Here is a 7,182-nt window from a genome sequence, read left to right as displayed (position 1 = left end):
CCTCACAGTCCTCCGCACTCATCCAACAAACAGGGAAAGAGCATGGGAAGTTATACAGGGAAGTGTCTGTCAGCCAGAGCCTGGAAGTGGCACGCTCATTTCCATTCACCTTTCATTGCCTAGAACTTGGCCACCTCTCACTACAAAGGATCTTGGGAAATGCACTCACATTAGAGGAGGAAATGTGTGTGATGAACAAGCCAGTGCCTACCACAAGGATATGAAAGAATTTCTTTATTCTTGAAAGCAATAATCACCTAATCTAGATTTGAACCTGATTGATCTCAGTGGCCAAGAAAGACAGCTATAATGAGGTAAGTTCTTCATTGCCAAGTGCCATGGTAATGTATTTCAAAACAGGTCAGAACTATGGTGTTTCAGTTCAGTGCAAGAAAAGACTTCTTCAGCAAAAAGGGTGCAAAGGAGACTGACTTAGTCCTGCCCTGGAAGACCCTAGCATATAGCAGACAATCGTATAGACCAATGAAACTTTCTTTCTTCTTTTTTCTTTTTTTGATTTAACAAAAGTTCTACTTACACATCTGGAAAATCTGGAACGCTTCACAAATTCGTATGTCATCCTTGCTCAGGGGCCATGCTAATCTTCTCTGCATCGTTCCAATTTTAGTATCTGTGCTGCCAAAGCGAGTACTGAAACTTTCCATTTAGCTTTCGTGCATGAAAACTACATACACTCAATGCCAACAAAAATCCTTAGCAGGTACAAGAGTAGTAAAAAGTAGAAAGACTTTAATAAATACTATATCAATAGCACATTAAAAATGAGCATACTGTTCAAAGAAGTGGATAGACACATTGATGGATGAATGAACAGGTGTTCTAGTATAATTTCAGAGAAAATTATTTTAATTGATGTAAAACACACAACACATGATTCAGAAAAGCATGGCTGATCTAAGGACAGAAGGGGAAAATCCACTTTGTAAAAAACAACTAACTTCTTAGCTCACAGAACAGGCAGTTCCCAACACAGGCACTGAATGTGTTTGTTTATAAGGCAATTATTTGGAACTCAAACTGCATTTTCCCCTAGAAGCAATGTCATGAAAGGTTGTTTAGATTCCCACGCAAAAGCAGAGTTGCATGCCTCTTTAACCCACAACGTATCTGAAGGATTACACTGCACTAAGGGTTCTGGTCCAACTGTAATTGAGCATTTCTACAAGAAAAGGCATCTGGTCTCCAACACAGAAAACTGCTCCCACAATTCCAGCAAAAGCAGGTGAAGAGGGGAAGGCATTGTAGTCCAGCTGTGGCTGAAGCCACAACAGATTCCTTAAGATAACCAGAATTGAGCATGGAAGAAACAGGCAAAGTCTCCATCATACGGGAAATCACAAGGGATGGATGTTTTCTGGGCTTCTGTAGCTAGTTAACATCCATAGCTCCGGTATCTTTAGAAAGCCCAGAAGATCATCAGTTCACATTCTCACACAGCAAAAATCAGCTCTTTGGTTCACCCAGTCCCCACCCTACAATCTCACTCTTGCTCACTAAACTTACATTTCCTGTCCAGCAAGGTCAGTAGCATTAAATGCTACAGAGAGCCAACATAAGATAAGAACTGGAAAACCCTCAATTTAGAGAGATGGGGTATAAGACGAAGGGACTTCATGCCTAGCCGGTGTCTGTTGTCTCTGTGGAGTTATAGGTTCATTCCATCTCTTGAAAACAGAACAGTGCTGCTGGGGTAGGCATATTGGCATGGTAGTGCAGGCCAGGTGAAGCTAGAGGCCATTATCACGAATGACATGGTCCTCAAGCTTGCACCACTTTCTGCAGCAGAGATTAGCAGCTTGGGTGTCAAAGTGGAGAACCCAGAGACATCTCAATAGATTTTCCTAACAGAAGGCACTTCTTGGAAAATCATTTCCTAGGATGTCCAAATTAGAGAGAAAAGGACAGCTATGCCCAAAAGGGGAAGAAGGAGGACATGCAAGATTTTTCTTCAGAAGCCACTGTCACTTGGTCTGTATGTGTCATTTTTTAACTCAGAATTTCCTTTATCAGATTTTTCATCTTCCTAGGCGACTTGAACCAATACATCGCAGAACATGACAGACCTATGGAAATAAAATGAAGTTAAATTTTTTCAAAAGAACTATTGCATCATAATGACATGGTCTAAAAGACTTTTTTGGGGGGGGGGTGGGTAACAGATGTTTCATTGGGGACTGTTTAAATCTTTTGGCAGTTTCATGTGACTAACATTTTTTGGAGGAGAAACCGTTAAACAAAAATGATCAAAGGTTTCCTTTGGGTTTTGTCCCAGAAAAAAATGAGTATGCCACAGAAACTATTATGAATAAAGAACTTGAGGAAAGGGTGGATTACTTGAGGAAGCTAGATGAAAATTATGGTCAAATCAAACGGCTCACTCAGAAAACAATGACTCCCAATTTGTAAAAGGTTAATTTTAAAATATTTTGTTTCTTTTTATATTTTTATATGTTTCATGCATGGACAAGAAAACTATACCATTTAAATAAATAATAAAGCATAGGAATATAATAAAAATCAACAAAATTACTACTTAAGCATTATAAAATTGTAAACAATTTGCATCTACCTACGCACTCTTTCCTAACTAATCCTCTGACCTCCCTACCAGAAGCATTTACCATCCTAAATTTGGTTTATCATTCTATTCCTCTTTTATAGTTTTATCTATGATATATGTGCACCTAAACACTATGCTATTGAGTTTCCTCATTTTGAGCACTAAAAAGCAAACACAGCTTTTTATATGAGGTTTTGGAAGTTGATTTTTTTTTCACTTAAGATTATGCTTCCAAGAATAATCTATGTTGTTGCTTGGAAATACAGTTCATTTTTTTAATGTTTATTTTGAGAGGGTGGGGAAGGACAGAGAGAGAGGGGGAGAGAGGGAATCCCAAGCAGGCTCCAGGCTCAGCACAGAGCCCAATGCAGGACTCGATCTCACAACCGTGAGCTCACGACCTGAGTGGAAATCAATAGTGTGATGCTTCACCGACTGAGCCACCCAGGCCCCTCAACAGGTGATTCATTTTCAGTGCTTTTTATTACTCCATTTTATAACTATAACATCCTTTAATCCATTTTTCTGTAGATAAATATTTGGAGGTTTGGGTTTTTTTATATATATATGTATGTATATATATATATATATATATATATATATGTATATATGTATGTATATACATATATATGTATATATACCCTGGAGCACTCTATTTCTCTTTACTGTTTTCCATCTTTGTCTAATATGCTGTTTAATCTGCTACTGAATTTTTTTTTTATCTCAACACTTGTATTTTTTATTTCCCAGATTTAAATTTTTTTTTCAATTTTGCCTGGTCATTCCTGATAGAATCTTGTTGTATGCTTAGATTTACCATTGTGCCCTTTATTTCCTTAAACCCAACTGCTCTATGCTCAATACCCGATCACTTGAATATCTCCATCCTTGAAGAGTCCAAATCTACTATTTGTTGTTCCCGCTGGTTTTCAATCTTTCTGAATTTCCTTACCATGGGTTTCATAATCTTTGACTGAGAGCTCACCATCTCCATTTAATTAGTGGGAGTTTGGTGGGCAAAATCTGGCAAAGCTTTCCTCTAAAGAGCGTGTGCTTCTGCTTCTTCCAAGAAGCCAAGGGCTTACTTCAGCTTGAAGGGCTTGGCTCAGTGCAGGAGTCATCTTCCCTACCTTCTCATTGTCCCAAGGCTCACTATCCCAACAGCAACGCCTCTGTTGCCACATATTTTCAGGGAGAGTCTGCCTCCCCCCACGGCTCCCTTCCCTGGTCCTGGTTCCCTGCCATTCCTGCTCTAGTTCAATGGTATATTGGGAGTGCTCCCTGAATATATATATCCCCTTCCTCTGGGAAAACAAGCAATGTCTCAAGAAGTATGTTCTATGCAGAATATTATTTGCTCTGAAACAGCAGGGTTCTTCGAAGCTCTTATTTAGCTGTAATGCCAGAAGAAGACATCAAAGTGATTAATCTTTTCAAAGAGTCCTACTTAATTCATTTCAACTAATTCAGTTCATCTAACATTTATCAAATGCATTATATGTGCCAAGCAATGTTCTAGGTACTGGAGACAAAAAAATAATACTGTTTATAGGTAAACTAGTATACTAGCATCCCTTACTCAAAAAGCATTATTTTTCTTCTTTACTTTTATATCTTTTAAATGTATTGACTTATTTGAAAACTATTATTAACAGGTTAAATATCATGTCAAAAGTTAAATTCTATTGGGGCACCCAGCTGGCTCAGTGGGTGTAGTGTGACTCTTGATTTCAGGGTTGTAAGTCTGAGCCTTGTGTTGGGTATAGAGATTGCTTAAAAACAAAATCTTTTAGGGGTGCCTGGGTGGCTCAGTCAGTTGAGCATCCAGCTCTTGGTTTCAGCTCAGATCATGAGCTTTGTGAGTTCAGCCCTGTGGTGCTTGGGATTCTCTCTCCCTCTCTCTCTGCCCCTCCCCCACTCACTCATGTGTGCTCTCTCTTGCTGTCAAAATAAATAAATAAACTTTTAAAAGGTAAAATAAAATCTTTTTTAAAATTTTAAATAAAATTAAACTCTGTCTTTGCTAAACGGATTCTCGATTTCTCTAGCTTCTTCTGCTCATGGTTCTCCTATTTTCTTTTTTTTTTTTTTTACAGGGAATAAAAATCTCAAGAGAGCCTTGATTCCTTCCTCTCCTCCCCTCCATTACATCAGAGTAGACCCTGAAAACTTCCCATTGATGCTTCTGCCAACATCTTGTCCATCTATCCCTTCTTTTCCATTCCCATAAACTCTTCCTACCACACACCTGGATTCTTGAAATCACATTCTGCCTCCTCTCCCAGTCTTTTCTTTCTCTAGTAAACAATACATATTGTTGTCAGATCAGGTTTCTTGGGCACAGCCCTAACCACCTCTCTCACATCCACAAAATTCTCCAATGCATTCTCACTGCCTACCTCAATATTCCTCAAATCTTAGTAATGCCTGGCTATCCCTTTAAAAGGGGGGGGGGGAGTTCTTTAAAGCACTTTTTATCAGCATTTTACCTACAGAAAATATAAAAGTGTCATAAACTCTTTATGTTTAGATGTCTTATACAATCATAAACTAAAATAACTTTACAAACTAAATAAAAACAAAACCATCAAACCAATAAATGTCAAATTAATAGCACTAATTTAGGGATGCTGGCCTGGCTCAGTTGGTAGAGCATGCGGGTCTTGATCTCAGGGTCATTAGCTCGGGCCCCATGCTGGGCACAGAGCCCGCTTACAAAATAAAAATAAATAATTAAAAATAATTAAAAATAAATAAAAAATTAAATTAAATGAAACCTTAAAAATCCTGTCAAACGTTATTTTAACATGATTAATGATACTTAGCTTAAACTAAATTATCGTCTTTTTAAACATTTTTTTAATGTTTATTTATTTTTGAGAGAGAGAGAGAGTGCATGCAAGTGGGAGAGGGGCAGAGAGAGAGAGAGACACAGAATCTGAAGCAGGCTCCAGGCTCTGAGCTGTCAGCACAGAGCCCGATGCAGAGCTCGAACTCACAGACTGCGAGATCATGACCTCAGCTGAAGTCGGACACTTAATCGACTGAGCCACCCAGGTGCCCCAAACTAAATTATCATCTTAAACATAAATATAGTAGAAATGCTATGGCACACATTTGTTTGCTGTTGCTGTTGTTGTTTGGCACACTTATATTGCAATGCACCTGTGATGACTAAATCCTTCCACTTCTGTGTTCAAAGCCCTGAGACATCTTCATTGTACACTGGTGATGTCATTTGGCTTCAACTGGGGCAAAAACATCAGGATCATTTACTTTCTCCAATTGCCTCTGATAGTCCAGGGAGCACTCATAAAACAACCCAGCGGTACTATTTGATGTGAGCTAATCATTGAAGCCAACATAGTTTTGAAATGTCAAGGCTGTTGTCGGTCTAAAGGTGAATGTGCAGGTCCTCCAAATTACATCAACATTTTTTTAGGTGATAATCTAAAAAAATAAAACTTTCTTAGTTCTCGTAGACTGTATTTGGCCAATGATATGCATCACTTCTGAACAAAAGCTTTAAATGATATGGCGTGACTTTCCATATTTTCCTTCTGCCCTGCCAACCAGAAATGCTCCAGATGGATGCCGTAGCAATAGCTTGTGTCCTAGAGTGAAACAGAGCCACAGTGGACCCATAATGTACATATAATATGAATGAGAAAGAATCCATTGTTGTTGTAAAAATAGTCTAAAAGAAAGTACATGAATCTTGTAGGTCTGTAGATCTCATTGTAAGAACTACTGACAAAAAATAAAAAATAAAAATAAGCAATCACATCAGCATGTTTTAAAAGCCTTGGGTACTCTGCCCCAATCAACATTTCCCAAATACCAAATACTCCCTTTGCACTCCCTAAACAAGGCCTGTATTTTCTTACCATTGAGCTTTTGCTCATGGAATTCTCTCTGCCTAGACATTCCTTTCCTCCCTCCTCACCTCTGCTCCCTATAGACTCCAATAACTCTTCTTCAAGTGCTCCAATGGAATAACTACTGCCCTTTATACCTCTTTCCTTCTGTTTTTTCCTTTTTCTCTGTGTCTTATATTCCCTACCAGATTCTCTCCCTGAGAGTTGCAATGAGCCCTTTTGCACACTTGTATCCCTGCCAGTGCCTAACACAATGTGTTGTTTATACTAAATGCTCAGTAAACTGTTGTTGAGTAACTGAGTGTATTTAGTCTTTATTAATAAGAGTCCAACTGCCAAAACATCAAGATTGGGGAAGATGACAAATCCAGACCATGCCACTTTCTTTGTAATGCAGCTGCAAAAACTGCTGTCTTACAATGACTGATTAGGTTTTTGAACAGTTGTAAAACATTAGCTATGGAAAACGCCACAAAGGCAGAACTAATTTATCTGGTGCTTAGTTAAAATTCCACACAGCATGAGGCAAGAGAGGAATTATTCTAAAAAACGCATTCTTATGAATTAATTAATTAGCCCTCTCTACCTATAGAACAAAATTAATTTAGACATGAATGTTGCTGGGCAAGTTTTTCAAAATGCAAACTTTTTTCAAAACTAGAAGTATCTGTTATTAAATTTCATGAGGAGATTCAAAAATAATGCAGAGCAGTCCCCTTAAGC

General features: G+C 38.3%; 1 non-coding gene across 1 annotated transcript; it reads right to left on the bottom strand.

Annotated features, from left to right (window-relative positions):
* Nucleotides 1-545: 545 nt before the first annotated feature.
* LOC123595482 lies at nt 546-652 on the bottom strand. The gene has a single exon (XR_006711185.1). It is a non-coding gene; the product is annotated as a U6 spliceosomal RNA (small nuclear RNA).
* Nucleotides 653-7,182: the final 6,530 nt, after the last annotated feature.

The sequence above is a fragment of the Leopardus geoffroyi genome, chromosome X (assembly GCF_018350155.1).
Source record: "Leopardus geoffroyi isolate Oge1 chromosome X, O.geoffroyi_Oge1_pat1.0, whole genome shotgun sequence".
Classification (NCBI taxonomy): domain Eukaryota; kingdom Metazoa; phylum Chordata; class Mammalia; order Carnivora; family Felidae; genus Leopardus; species Leopardus geoffroyi.
This window is presented reverse-complemented; position numbering and strand designations above follow the sequence as displayed.